General features: G+C 42.6%; 1 protein-coding gene across 1 annotated transcript in view; it reads right to left on the reverse strand.

The window, feature by feature from the left end:
• The window catches only part of FARP2 (FERM, ARH/RhoGEF and pleckstrin domain protein 2), a 241,790-nt gene that overhangs the window by 169,472 nt on the left and 56,056 nt on the right, over positions 1-16,262 (reverse strand). The gene's annotated exons all lie outside the window — the stretch shown is intronic.

Below are 16,262 nucleotides of genomic sequence, written 5' to 3' on the forward strand. Positions count from 1 at the left end.
TCACCGGTCCGTGACTCCCGCGCAAATGCGTGAGAGTGATGTCATCGCAGCGCGGCCAGTTAGACGGCTCGAGCGCACTAACCCAGCAGGAAGACCAGTTGAAGATGGAAGCCTTGTCAGTGGTGAGGGCTTCGTTCTAATGTATTTCATAATGTGCTAGTATGCGATGCATACTACCACATTGTGCCATTTTCTTGCAAGGTTTCTTAAAAAAAAAAAAAAGGGTGCGGTTTAACCACCTCCCCCTGCCATATAGGGTAAAGATGGCTGCGGGGTGGTTATATTGTTCTGAGACGATGTCATATGACATCACCCCACTCTCATGGCGCATCCCCAATCTCAGTAAAGAGCCAATGTACCCATGTGATCACATATAAACAAGGAAATGTCGTTTATCGGCTGACAGCATGTGAGGTGAGGAGAGTCGATCAGCAGCATTTCCTCACAGGAGAGACCTGCACCGATAATCCGTGCAGCCCCAAAAGTGCCCATTAGTGTTGCCAATCAGTGCCCAGTGTTACCAGTGACCAGTGATGCCAATCAGTGCTTCCTTTCATTGCCTGCTTATCAGGGCCCCCCATCAGTGCCCACTGCCCATCAGTGAAGAAGAAGAATTACTTATTTACAAATAAAACCCAGTGGCAACTGAATACTACCAAAAGAAAGCTCGGTCTCAAAAAGATAAAAATTTTGTTTGGGTACAGTGTTGCATGACCGCGCAATTGTAATTAAAAATGCAACAGCACTTAAAAGCTGAAAATTGGCCTGGGCAGGAAGGGGGTAAAAGTGCCCAGGCCCAGTATTGAAGCGGTTAAAGCACATGTGCAAGGTGAAGGAAATCCTGAAACCAAGGTAAATGGCTCACCACAGGCTCCACTGCTAAATCTCCAGGTGCTGGTCAGAGTTGTTGCATTTTGGAAATCACTCATTCGCGCACGCAATACATTCCTAGGGAAAATGTATTATTTATTTTCCTATGTCTGCATTTGTGCGCACTGGCGCAAAATACTGAATGGAAATGCAGATTTTTTACATTTTTCGTTAGCCAAGATAACAGCGCTTGTGTATGCGCATGTGTGTACAGGCACATGGTAAACAACGGTCTGCATTTTAGATCAGTAAAGAAAAAAAAAACCTTGTACTGCGATTTTTCAAGCTGTAGTGTGCAAGAGGCCTATGTTTTTCTGCCACCTTGTAATCTCACCAATCCCTCCTGATTTGTCCTTGTCTCTATAGTCCATGATACCTATTCCATCATAGGAGTGAGAAAGAGGGCGGCTACATTCCTATAAACAGTGGGACCATGGCGAATGAACATACAGTGCCTTGAAAAAGTTATTCATAACCCCTTGAAATTGTTTTTCTCTCTCGGGAGCTTCTAATACTTCAACCCCCTCTTACTGCAGATTTTGGAGCCCTTCAATCCCCTGAGGACTAGCCCAAGATGTGGGAGGCCCTTTTTCGTTCTTCCCGTAACGTCATAGCCCTAAGGAATTCATACAAAATTATGTCCAGATGGTTACACCCCAGTGAGAATAGCAAAATACCTTCCTATGTATCCAGTGTGTATGTTTTAGGGGTTGTTCTGATTTGGGCGATATGAAGCACATATGGCAGACATGCCCCAAAGTTAAGGCTGCGGATTCGGGTGTACGCTTTGGTCAATACGCTCTCTCATTTTAATATACATAAGGACCCGTGGGAAGCACTACGTCATAAGCCTATCTTAGGGTAAACGAAATGAGAATGCGTCTTGGCAACACACATTTTTATAGCTACTAAACAAACCATTGCGAAGGCGTGGAAAACACCTCTCCTCTCTTTTGAGGAGGTGAAGCGACGGGTGCACGGTAGGTTGACGAACAAGAAGCTTATCACGATACTCGTTGATACTAGGGACAAATTCCGTAAGATTTGGCAACCCTGGCTGGACCAGCGATAAGCCCCCCTTCCTGCTATTTAGACCTATAGGAAATTCTAACAAGCCTGCCAGTGCTGGCCTTGGATCCCCCAGGGCAGGGCTTACTTTCTTCTCCGTGATTCCTTTTTCCTTGGTTTCCTACTCTTACTCCTTTCTTTTTTCCGTTTTTTTCTTTAATTTTTATTTTTGGTTATTTACTGTTGGATGCCTGTACGCAGAGTCTGTTAAATCGCTCTTTGGCCACATTTTTGGGGTCATTTTTTTTCACTCTCCCTTTATAGCTTTCTGGCCCCTGGGTAGGGGTGAAGCCCTCTTGCACATCAGGAGGCATAAGGGATAATTCCCCCTCCCCTTTTTCTTTTCCTTCTATTTTTTATCCTCATAGATATTTCCTTATTTTTAGGCCCTTGAGTGGACCCCTGGATTTTATTTTATATACTAACATAGGCAATTCTCAGGTATCGCATGGTATTTGTTATATGATGATTCCTGAAATATTGCTCGTTTGACGTACTTCTCAGGTTTCAATCATCGGTAGAACTATACTGTAGTTTGTCATGTTCCTATAGATCGTAAAGGTACTGGGGCATCCTCACCTGGTTACTTTTTGTCTTTTTTTTTTGCAGTTACTGTTTATATTATAAGAGGCCTACTTATCCGGGGTATATATATATATATATATATATATATATATATATATATATATATATTTACACATACATATATACATTCTCAAAGTACTTTCCACCACTTGCCTTGGCGTCTGTTTACTGTCTTATGAGTTTGTTTTTATTAAAAAAAAAAAAAAATATATTGTGAAAGAAAATTTTCCACATTTTGTCATTACAACTAAAAACATAAATGTATTTTATTGGGATTTTATATGATAGACCAACACAAAGCGGCACATATATGTGAAGTGGAAGGAAAATGATAAATTGTTTTCAATTTTTTTTACAAATATCTGAGAGTGCTTTCACACTGAGGCGTTGGGGGAGGTTGGTGGTAAAGCGCCGCTTTAACATCGTTTTAGCGGCATTATTATTCGGCCGCTAGAGGGGGCGTTTAACCCCCGCTCGCGGCCGAAAAAGGGTTAAAACCGTCCGCAAGGCGGCGTTGCAGCGGCGCTTTGCCGGCGGTGCTCATTGATTTCAATGGGCAGGGGCGCTTTAGATGCAAAGATGTTGCTTGCAGGACTTTTACCGTCTTGTAAGCGCACTGCTCCATTGTGAAAGCATTGGGGCTTTCACACTGGAGTGAGAGGAGAGGCGCTTTACAGGCGCTATAGCACCTGTAAAGCGCCTCAGTGTGAAAGCAGCCTGAAAAGTGTGGTGTGCATTTGTATTTAGCTCCCTTTACTCTGATACCTCTAACTAAACTCTAGTGGAACCAATTGCCTTCATAAGTCACCTAATTAGTAAATCTAGTCCACCTGTGTGTAATTTAATCTCAGTATAAATACAGCTGCTCTGTGAAGCTCTCAGAGGTTTCTTTTTAGAGAACCTTAGTAAACAAACAGCATCATGAAGGCCATGGAACACACCAGATAGCTCAGGGATAAAGTTGTGGAGAAGTTTAAAGCAGGGTTAGGCTATAAAAAAAAATACCAAGCTTTGACATCTCACGGAGCACTGTTCAATCCATCATCCGAAAAAGGAAAGAGTATGGCACAACTGCAAATCTACCAAGACATGGCCATCCACCTAAACTGACAGGCTGGGCAAGAAGAGCATTTATAAGAGAAGCAGCCAAGAGGCCCATGGTAACTCTGGAGGAGCTGCAGAGATCCACAGCTCAGGTGGGAGAATCTGTCCACAGGACAACTATCGTGCACTCCACAAATCTGGCCTTTATGGAAGAGTGGCAAGAAGCCATTGTTGATAGAAAACCATAAGATTTCCAGTTTACCGTTTGCGAGAGGCCATGTGGGGGACACAGCAAACATGTGGAAGAAGGTGCTCTGGTCAGATGAGACCAAAATTGAACTTAAAAGAATTGAACCTAAAAGCAAAATGTTATGTGTGGGGGAAAACGAACACTGCACATCACCCTAAACATGCCATTAGCACCGTGAAACATGGTGGTGGCAGCATCCTGTTGTGGGGATGCTTTTCTTCAGCAGGGACAGGGAAGCTGGTCAGAGTTGATGGGAAGATGGATGGAGCCAAATACAGGGCAATCTTAGAAGAAAACCTGTTAGAGTCTGCAAAAGACTTGAGACTGGGGTGGAGGTTCACCTTCCAGCAGGACAACAGCCCTAAACATACAGCCAGAGCTACAATGGAATGGTTTTGATCAAAACATAATTATGTGTTAGAATGGCCCAGTCAAAGTCCAGACCTAAATCCAATTGAGAAGTTGTGACTTGAAAATTGCTGTTCACAGATGCTCTCCATCCAATCTGACTGGGCTTGAGCTATTTTGCAAAGAAGAATGGGCAAACATTTCACTCTCTAGATGTGCAAAGCTGGTAGAGACATCCCCAAAGCTGTAATCACAGCAAAAGGTGATTCTACAAAAGTACTGACTCAGGGGGGCTGAACCCAAATGCACGCCACACTTTTTAGATATTTATTTTAAAAAAATGTTGAAAACCATTTATCATTTTCCTTCCACTTCACAATTATGTGCCACTTTGTGCTGGTCTATCATATAAAATCCCACTAAAATACATTTACGCTTTTGGTTTTAACTTGACAAAATGTGGAACATTTCAAGGGGTATGAATACTTTTTCAAGGCATTGTAGCCACCCTTTAAGTTGGATCACACCGGGAAAAAAAAAATTAAAAATGTAAGAGTTGGAGGAAGCCGAAAACAACAGAAAGTACTTTATTTAGTTAACCACTTGCCGACAGCATAACGCCGTCACACGGCCGCAAAGTGGCTCTCCTGTGCCGGATCACGTACCTAGGGGAAGAAAGTACATGAATTTTATTTATGTACAGCATTGTATGACCACGCAATTGTCAAAGTAACAGTGTCATATAGCAAAACATGCTCTGGTCATGAAGGGAGTAGACCGTCTAGAGGTTGATAACCTTGATAACCTTGCCAAAAACACCTTTATGTGCCTACTGATTACATGAAGGTTCACTGCACGGAGTTTATTTTTTTAAAAGAAAAAAAAAAACTTCCCTGCTGGCTTTGTTGTGCAGCTTCAAACAGCAAATCACGTGATCGCTCTCAGCTCCACAGCGATGCTCGGACTGGTGGGTGTGAACAGTGTCGGGACAGTACGTCAGAACCTAAAGCGATGTTGCCGTTGGGTATGTGGGTTTCCATGGCAATAGAACACGATCAGAGTAGGCAGCAAACTCCCCCCCCTTTGCCATCCAAGAGCAGAGATTGGCAGGGCTTCGCATTGATTATGGAAGATACAGGCACTCTGTGCTCCTGTGCAGCGCACCTGTATCATTGGGGTGATGGCGCAAGATGTAAACTGACCACGGTAGCTTGGATCGGTTCCTATGCTACTGTGGTCAGTATACTTGGAGCAGCAGCACAGGCAGAATAAACCTTGTATATTAGAGCATCGGCAATGGGAAATACAGTGCAAACATGAGAAATCACATTTGTTTAGTGCAAGTGAGACAGTGCAATGTGCAATGGCAGTGCAAGGTTTTTTATTTTTGACTTTACAAAAACTTTAAGATTACATACCTGAATAGTATACACATTTTTATAATTCACAGAATACTGTCACTTTAATGCGTTTACTAAACCGTTTATTTTATTCAGTCATCTATTGTCTTGGCTCCAAACTGAGTGTCAGCTCTGGGGGGCAGGGGACTATTTACAGTGCAGAGACAACCCTAGCTGTAATTTGCAGAAGGTATTCCGTATCCATAAATCTGACAAACTAACCATTGAAACTTGAGAGGAAGGTCATAACTGTTTTGGCACCTTTAGATCTTTTGTAGCCAAAGGGACCTATGTAGACTTAAGAGAAAATTAAAGCTTTGGACTATTAACTGAAGCTGTCTTAGCATCTGGACACAATTCTCTCTGGAATTCTGAAAATTCCCCTACAAATGGAAATAACAGAATCAGCCTGTGAGGCCAGAGAAATTCCACTGTGTTAACCCTATTGTGTGCACCAAGACATCCTGCATCTCAATTAGAGTCTGCTTAAACTGGACTATCCATTAAACACTGCACATCACTGATCCATTAATCAAATGCCAGACTGTATTCCAGTACAAACAGGAAACATCTTTACAAGTAATACTGTTTTGTTATAAAAGGATACACTCAATGCCAGCCCCACAACCTGTAAACTATCCCCTAAAGTGGATGTAAACCAGATTCATGAAATTTGAACTGGGCACATATCTCTGCAGTGTTTTGTTATTTCTCTTTAAAGCACTATGTCCCGTAGCTGTCTCCTGCTCCATTCTTCTGTTATCAGCCTGATAACTCCTGACAAGTTCTCCCTAACATATGATAAAAGCAGCCAAAGTTTTGTGTTGGGGAGGATGCTATAAGAGATTTTTAGAGCTGATCGTTGATTAGTTCAGGGCTCTGCTAATCTATTATCTATGAGGTGAGGGGGGTGTGTGCCTTTTCTCCAATCAGCGGTCTTGGCTGTATACCCAGGCTTCACTGCAGTGCTGACCAGGAAGAGAAAATCTGACACAATCTGAACTTTCTAAACAGTATATAAAGCTGAACACAGCAGCTATACATGTAAAACTTATGTAGGGAGATCTGTTTCATCTCTTTGTATCATCTGAGGCTGTTCACTTCACTGAGTATATGTGAGTGTTTACATTAACTTTAATTATCAGTGCCAATCTCTGCAGCACTGTATTATGATCCTAGGCCGATGAGATGAAGCACCTTCAAGAGGTATGTCCATGGGGCTCAAATGAAGTGGAGGTTAAATGATGCTGGGCATCATTCAACTTGGAAGAGAACTAAAGTTAACCATACATGGTTAGATTTTTGGATGAAATTCTAGCAGTGTTTGGTCCTGGCAGCTCGCAAAGCGTAGATTACTCAAGCGACTTTTGTGAAAAAGATTAGATGTGAAAATTGTTGGACAAACCGTGCCCACGGCCAATCAGAGCCAGTGCCCGTGGCTGTTAGAATACAACAGCCTGGCAGGAATGATTAATTTATTAATGCAGTTTGTGTGGGTGGAGGAATCTGTTTGATTTCTTTAGTTCAGCCTACAGGCTGAATGAATGAAATCTATTGATGTATGGCCAGCTTAACGAGCAATGTCTGGCCATACACGGTTCGAATCTCGGCCAGTTCCTGCTGAACTGATTCGAACCATTAATGAGGAGGCTAAATGTACCGAGTTGATCAATCGTTAAGCTTTGTTACAACCAGCCTGCCGGATTCGCTTACGATTCTCGTAAGCGGCTGCTATAGCCGCTAGCAACAACCACTGTTTTCTCCCGGCGGGGATGGCTTCCCCCGCCCTCACCCTTTGATTGATCTATGTACATTACAAGTATTTTAACAAACTTTGTTGCAGATTCCTACTTCTCGTTATTCAGAAGAAATAGCTGTTTGCGTAAATCTGTATGGAAGTGGGTTTTATAATTATCAATCAGCTGCTGCACCTGCAAGGCTCTAACGAGAAAAGCTGCTGGGTCTGCATCCCTTTAGGCTGGCCATACATTATGCAATTTCTTGTACACATTTCCTTTAGATTTACCAAAACCATATAATATGGAGGTCAAACCTAAACACTTTCAAGTTGTATGCAAGCAGGCAGGCTCTTGTACTACATAGTTGAAGGTAAATCTAAAAGAAAAGTTGTACAAGAAAATTGTATAATGTATGGTCAGCTTTAGACATGATTTCCCTTTGAGAGTATCACACCATAAAATCAGTGAGCCAATCACACAAGCAGTAAATTACATTTCTGGGGGGATTCTGTACACCATCTTTGTCTCTTACAGAAGATTACAGCGCTGAATTGTATAATTAAAAAAAAAAAAAAAAAATGATATAGATAGATAGATATATATATATATATATATATATATATATATATATATATATATATATATATATATATATATATATATATATATGCCAATTTTTTCCCCACTAAAGTGGAGTTACCCGTTAACACTGGAGGACATATATTCATTTCCTGCCTGTATAAAGCTTGTACTTTGTATGGAGTGGTGTACACCCCCCCCCCCAAATTCTATGCAATCCAAGAACATACTAGAAGGTCAGAATTGAATTTTAAGCCAGCATCTTATTTAACAAAAACTCACTGTTTCCATTTTGACGTATACAATGAAGAACTAAACATCAGTTCCATGTGCATGTATGTAGGAACTAAATGGCCAATAAACCTATCATAAAAGTACATTTGATTAGGAAATGCTTATTTAACCATAGAAATACCTGTACCTGAGAGATCCTACATTAGTCTTGCAAATGATGCACAGGTGAGAGTAATTTATTGGTATACTCAGACCTATCCAGTCCATCCCTCCTGCACTACATAATTCCTTAGGCCGGGTTCACACTGATACGACACGACAGTCGTAGGACTGTGGATACAACTTTGCCCTGTGACTTGAAGTACGACATCCATCAGAATTCAATGAGTGGGGATCCGACTTTGATCCTGACAATGCAGGCGCTTTGTGTCTGGTATGAATCTTTAGGGGGAACTCCATGCTAAATTAAAAAAAAAAAAAAAAAAAACGGCATGGGTTCCCCCTCTAAGAGCATACCAGGCCCTTTGGTCTGGTATGGATTTTAAGGGTAACCCCCATGCTGAAAAAACGGCGTGGGGTCCCCCCAAAGTCAATACCAGTTCCTTATCCGAGCACGCAGCCCGGCAAGTCAGGAAAGGGGGTGGGGACGAGCGAGCGCCCCCCCCTTAACCGTACCAGACTGCATGCCCTCAACATGGGGGGGTGCTTTGGGGCAGGTGGGGCCTTGCAACTCCCCCCACCCCAAAGCACCTTGTCCCCATGTTGTTGGAAAGAGGCCCTTGTCCTCATTAACCCTGGCTGGTTGTTGTTGGGTTCTGCGGGCAGGGGCTTATCTGAATCTGGAAGCCCCCTTTAACAAAGGGGCCCCCCAGATCCTGGCCCCCCACCCTATGTGAAAGAGTATAGGGTACATTGTACCCCTACCCATTCACCTAAAAAAAAAAAAAAAAAAAAAAAGTGCCAAAAATAAAAACACATTACACGTTTCTAAAGTAATTTATTAAGGCAGCTCCGGCGTCGCTTCAGATCACTTATCCCCTCCCCTGGTCTTCTGCCTCCTCCGCTGATGTCTTCTGTTGGTTCTTCTCCCCTCTCCGGGTCTTCTAGCCCTCTCCAGTTCTTCTCCCTCTGTCTTCTGCCTCTGCCGGGTCTTCTCCGCTGTCTTCTCGCTCTTTTGCCGGGTCTTCTCCACTGTCTTCTACCTCTGTTCTTCTTTCGATGTTGACTCAACGCTCTCTCCCGCTCTAATGCTGGGTGCGGGGTGCGCCACTACTTATATTGGCACGGGACAGGTTCACCACGTGACGTCATCCGAAGGCCTTGCCCCATATGACGTCACTGCCTGGGGCTCGTCCCCACCCCCTTTCCTGACCTGCCGGGCTGCATGCTCGTATAAGGGTCTGGTATGGATTTTGGGGGGAACCTCAATGTTTTTTCAGCATGGGGGTCCCTTTAAAATCCACACAAGACCAAAGGGCCTGGGTATGGTCTTGGAGGGGGAACCCATGCCTTTTTTTTTTTTTTTTTTTTTTTTATTTGGCATGGAGTTCCCTTTCAAGATCAGAGCACAAGTCGCATGCCAAAGTCGGATCAGTTAAGACCGCAATCCGACTTTGATCCGATTTCAGTGATATTCAATGGGCTGAAGTAGGATCAAAGTCGGACCAAAGTAGTGCAGGGAGCATTTTCAAAGTCAGACCGACTTGTGTCGGACCAGTTAAGATGGCTCTCATAGGGAAACACTGATTTTCACACATCATGCGACATGAGCTCCCAATGTCGGGAGTGTTTGTCGTACCGGTGTGAACCCGGCCTTACCCTTTATAACACAGAAGATGACATAGAATATAGCTGTGAGTTACTCTAGATCACATAAACAGTCATGCTCAGAGGATGACCCTGTAATGACACAGGTGTCATGAGGAGCAACCACAGCAAGTGGTAGGTTTCAGGAATCTGACACTCCTCAGGTCGCTTTAAAGGTTCTTGCCTTCATAGCCCCTCATCCTGCACAAAATGAAAAATATATAAAGATTTTGGCCATTTCTACATATTTTTTTAATCTGGTAGAGTCATTCTCTCCTAACCTTTCGGGATATCTATGTCACATATCTCTAGAGGCTGCGGGAGTGAATACACAAAGTATCCAGAAAGCAGCAGAACAGCAGTTTGCGGCAGGACAATGCTGAATTTGCTTGGAAGGAGAGTATGTTTTATGAGAAGAAACCAGCAAAATAGGTAAGAGGGGTGGGGGTGAAAAAGTAGGAAGGAAGGAAAATTCGTCTATCATAAAATTTTATATTGCATTAAATTCTTTATCCAACGTCTGCATTTCATTTATTTTAATACTCTAAAATTAAGGAAAAGTAGTGGTAAATTAAGGATCAGACTATTTCCCTGATCCTTTCTGAACTAGAACTCGCAAAACACTGCACTGTGGTGCACTTAATAAAAGTACATCCAGCATGCAGTCTTTATTTTAGCACTGCATGGTGCAACATAATGCACCACACTGTGGCCAATAGAACTGAATAAAGGTCTAAAAGAAAATAAGAAAAGCCTACAGTGCATTATTCTGTTTACAGTGCATCAGCACCACTACCTTTTCATTGCACACCAGGGTCTGTGAGGTAGTGAATGCTGCTGGTGTGAACAAACACTAACCAAAGAAAAAAAAAAAAAAAAGCGTCTCTTTTCCACCTAAAGTCTCATACACACACGATACAATTGTTGGTCAACTGAGTGTCTGATTTTTGTCAAAAGGGCGTGTGCCAGGAGCTTGTCTTGCATACTAACGTTACACAATTGTTGTGCCACAAACACAAATGTAGTGACGTACTACGAGGAATTTCAGCTCTTGAGCGTCACCCTTTGGGCCCCTTCTGCTAAATTCGTGTTTGGTGAGCATCGATTCCGAGCATGCATGTTTGTCCCTTTGCCTTTTGTGTGACGGATTTGTGTACTGACCATACAAAAATCTGACGGCAAACCGTTGTCCGCCGAAAATGTACTAGCCTGTCATCCAACCGGGTCTAACAGACAATCCCCTGCCAACAATCGTATTGTGTATACGAGGCTTCAGAAAGTTTAAAAATATACAAATTTACCAGCACTTTTTAAATAATAATAGCCCATTTATAACAGAATTTGAGATCCTCTAGTAAGTGAATTTCCTAACCCTTCACATTATGTGGAGAAAAGAGCAGCCTCATTGTTTCTCATGTACTGTAGAGTTAGAGATCTGATGTGACCTTTCCATGTTATGAAAGCTCACTGCAGAAGCAGGGTGGGTGCAGATTAAGGAGTGTGTTCATCCCTGGAAGAGACTTTTTATGCACACAAGAACAGCATTACACAACAAAAATTGTCTTCAAAATATTAATATACTAAAAACAAAAATGTGAAATGCAAAATGAAAATCTGCAAATTGAACAAAAGAAAGGAGTCATCCTGGGTCGTTTCCTCCTTGCCCGAGACCATTACAAAATTACATCCTCCTTACGCTACCCGGGAGCTGTGCATTCGCTTCCCTCTCTTCAAGGCTTGATGAATCCACACAGGAAGCAATCCAGATTCTGTTTTTTTTTTTATTGAATACTCCAAAATAGTTTGCAAATGAAGCAGGCAGTTAACCTGCTGGAAAACAACACCAGGGGTTGTGTATATATAGTGAAGACTGATGACATCTATATAGCATTCAACAATTAGTACCTATTAAAAAGAGAAGTCCAGCCTGAGCTTTTTTGGCTGTTACTTCTATGGATCACAGGAGTACAGTTCATTTTGCACTCCTGTGACCCGTTTTCAGAGAGCGGGCTGAAGTCCGCTCTCTGCTGACGTCACAGAAGTCGGTCTAGGCTCCGCGTCATCGTGACAATGGAGTCTGGATCCGCCAGATCCCTGGACCAACACCTGGCTCAGCCTCTCTGCAAGCCACTGAGAGCCTGAGCTGGCCGCCCCAGCCCCCACCACAACCCAGCACTCCAATGTGTGGGGGGGAGCAGAACCGAGTGATCAGCGGTGTTCGATCGCCCAGTTCTCAGTGTAGATACACCAGGGAGCTGCATCCACCTAGGCAAGTATGATTCAGGAACCCCCCCCCCCCCCCCCAATCATACTTCTCTTTTAACAGCGATTTGGGTCAAATGCCATTTGCTTTTCAATTTTCCATCAATCTTTTATTATAGCAATTGAGTTTTATGTATATCAGGGATGCTCAACCTTTTGAAGGGCCACTTAAGTGATTTGGTAACCAGCTGTGAATGAAATGAATTGGTTCAGAAATTTTTTTTTTTTTTTTTTTTTAATTAAGACCCCTTTCACACTGTGCCGCCACCAGCGTCAGCAGTGAAGTGGTGCTATTCGGCCGCTAGCCCCCCGCTAGCGACTGAAAAGGGGTTAAATCCGCCCGCAAAATGCCGCCGGAGTGGTGTTTTGCCGGCGGTATCGCAGCGCTGCCCCATTGACTTCAATGGGGAGCAGCAGTGGAGGAGCGGGGAGTTCACCGCTCCAAAGAAGCTGCTGGCAGGACTTTTTCTGACGCCCTGAATGGAGCAGCTGTTTTAGGGCGGTTTGCAGGCGCTATTTTTAACACTATAGCGCCTGCAAAACGCTCCAGCTTGGAAGGGGTCTTTGAATAGCATAGTGAAGATTTTAAAGAATCAGGATCATCATTCTCTGTGGGACCAGTTCCGGTTAGATGTTTACCCACTGTTTAATAATAATCACGGAAAGAGAGTGGATGACACTAGTGTGAACACAGGCTTTGTTCACTTTGTTTTTTTAGGATTGATTTACTAAAGCTGTAGAGTACAAAATCTGGTGCAGCTGTGCATGGTAGCCAGCTTCTAACTTCAGGTTGTTCAGTTAAAGGAGTTGTAAAAGGCAGACTTTTTTTATCTTAATGCATTCTATGCTATCCTATGATAAAAAAAAAAAAAAAAAAAAAACTGTGCAGCAGCCTCCCCAGTACCCCCTAATTACTTACCTGAGCCCCAATCCTCTCCAGCAAGGTCCACAAGTTAATTTTTAAAAACCTTTAAGCCTTGACAAAAAAACAAACAAACAAAAAAAAAAAAAACAGTTTTGATGCACTAGATTTTGCACTCTCCAGTTTTAGAAAAAATCAACCTCAAGGTCTATTTCAGTGGCTGCAGCAGGAAAAAAGAAAAAGGTTGGTTAATGTACAACCCCTGGCAAAAATGATGGAATCACCAGTCCCTGAGGATGTTCCTTCAGTTGTTTATTGTTGTAGAAAAAAAGCAGATCACAAACATGGCCAAAAACTAAAGGCATTTCAAATGGCAACTTTCTGGCTTTAAGAAACACTAAAAGAAATCAAGAAAAATAATTGTGGTGGCCAGTAACAGTTAGATTTATAGAACAAGCACAGGGAATAAATTATGGAATCACTCAATTCTGAGGAAAAAAATTATGGAATCATGAAAAACAAACAAACAAAATAACACTCCAACACATCACTGGTACTTTGTTGCACCACCTCTGGCTTTTATAACTGCTTGCAGTCTCTGAGGCATTGACTTAATGAGTGATAAACAGTACTCTTCATCAATCTGGCTCCAGCCTTCTCTGATTGCTGTTGCCAAATCATCTTTGCAGGTTGGAGCCTTGTCATGGACCATTTTCTTTAACTTCCACCACAGATTTTCAATTGGATTGAGATCCGGACTGTTTGCAGGCCATGACATTGACCTTATGTGTCTTTCTTCAAAGAATTTTTTCAGTTTTTGCTCCATGGCAAGGTGCATTATCATCTTGATAAATGATTTCATCATCCCCAAACATCCTTTCAATAGATGGGATAAGAAAAGTGTCCAAAATTTTAATGTAAACCTGTGCATTTATTGAAGATCTAATGACAGCCATCTCCCCAGTGCCTTTACCTGACATGCAAGCCCCATATCATAATTGACTGTGGAAATTTGCATATTTTCTTCAGACAGTCGTCTGCATAAATCTCATTGGAACGGCACCAAACAAAAGTTCCAGCATCATCACCTTGCCCAATGCAGATTCGAGATTCATCACTGAATATGACTTTCATCCAATCATCCACAGTCCACGATTGCCTTTCCTCAGCCCATTGTAACCTTGTTTTTTTGTGTTTAGGTGTTGGAGATGGCTTTCTTTTAGCTTTTCTGTATGTAAATCCCATTTCCTTTAGGCGGTTTCTTACAGTTCGGTCACAGATGTTGACTCCAGTTTCCTCCCATTTGTTCCTCATTTGTTTTGTTGTACATTTTCTGTTTTCAAGGCATATTGCTTTAAGTTTTCTGTCTTGACTCTTTGATGTCTTCCTTGGTCTACCAGTATGCTTGCCTTTAACCACCTTCCCATTTGGTCCATGTTTTAGACACAGCCGACTGTGAACAACCAACATCTTGTGCAACACTGCGTGATGATTTACCCTCTTTACCTACATACTAACAAGCAGATTTAATCTGATGCAGGTGTTAGTGTTTGTAATGAAAATTTACAGGGTGATTCCATAATTTTTTCCTCAGAATTGAGTGATTCCATAATTTATTCCCTGTGCTTGTTCTATAAATCTAACTGTTACTGGCCACCACAATTATTTTTCTTGATTTCTTTTAGTGTTTCTTAAAGCCAGTAAGTTGCCATTTGAAATGCCTTTAGTTTTTGGCCATGTCTGTGATCTGCTTTTTTTCTACAACAATAAACAACTGAAGGAACATCCTCAGGGACTGGTGATTCCATAATTTTTGCCAGGGGTTGTATATTTGAATCCCAACCACGGCACTACCTGCCTGGAGTTTGCATGTTCTCCCTGTGCCTGCGTGGGTTTCCTCCGTGTACTCCGGTTTCCTCCCACACTCCAAAGACATGCTTGTAGGTTAATTGGATCCTGTCTAAATTGTTCCTAGTATGTATGAATGTGAGTTAGGCACCTTAGATTGTAAGCTCATTGAGGGTAGGGACTGATGTGAATGTACAATGTATATGTAAAGCGCTGCGTAAATTGACGGCGCTATATAAGTACCTGAAATAAATAAAATAAATATATATGCCACCCCTCCTGTCCAAGTGTAAAACAGAATGTGACGGGGAGGCCACACAGGTCCCCTGGAGCATGGGGCGGAGTCGCTATTGTGACCTGTCGCTACACCAGTGGTTGGGGGGGCTGAGGTAAAAACATGTCTCAACTATGGGGTGTTACCTCCACCCAAACCGCAAATGTAAATGAACTCTTACTGTCCTGAGCCCCCTATAAAGCCATTTTCACACTGATGCACTACGGGTGTAACACAGTGCACACATGGCTTTCCTGTGCTTTGCCATAGACTTCAATTTATATCTTGTGGGTTTAGTGCACTTTTTGAAAGTGCACTAAAACTCCTGCATGATGATATAATAGAAGTCTATGGCTCAGTACTCAGGAAAGTCGCAAGTGCACTGCGTTGCACCCACAGATCAGTGTGTAAGCGGCACTCATAGTTAACCGTTTTATAGGTGCTAATATGCCCATTGCAAAAGCGCAGTGTATGTGTTTAATACACTGACCTCCTATTCCAGCTTCTGCTAAAGCTGAATTAAATGGGGGCTTTGAAGACGGTCTGAAGCGCCACTAAAAGCGACATGGAGTATAATTTTTGAAGCAAAGCAAATGCAAGGTATAAACAGGACTGTAAGCAAACCATTGACAGGGGCTTTGACTGACATTCAGAGAGCTTTAACAAAGCCTGTCCGAAGCCTTGGCCTTGTTTTGAAGCAAGTGTAAACTATCCCTTAGGGCTCATTTACACTTGCTTTGACTTCAAAAAGGCTTCGGACAGGCTTTGTTAAAGCTCTCTGATCAATAGTCAAAGTCCCTGTCACTAAATAAAACAGTTAGCTTACAGTCCTGTTTACACCTGCTTTTGCTTAGCTTCGGCTTCAAAAATTATACCCCATTTAGCTTCAGTGGTGCTTCAAAGCCTCCATATAAGTCTATGGCAAAGCTCGTTTGAAGCCCCACTGAAGCCTCATCGAAGCCCCACGAAGGTTCACCAAAGCCCCACCGAAGCACCAAGCAAAAGCAGGTGTAAACAGGATTGTAAGCTAACCATTTTATTTAGTGACAGGAACTTTGACTGGTATTCAGAGAGCTTTAACAAAACCTGTCCG

Source organism: Aquarana catesbeiana, linkage group LG04 (genome assembly GCF_042186555.1).
Source record: "Aquarana catesbeiana isolate 2022-GZ linkage group LG04, ASM4218655v1, whole genome shotgun sequence".
NCBI classification, from domain to species: Eukaryota; Metazoa; Chordata; class Amphibia; order Anura; family Ranidae; genus Aquarana; species Aquarana catesbeiana.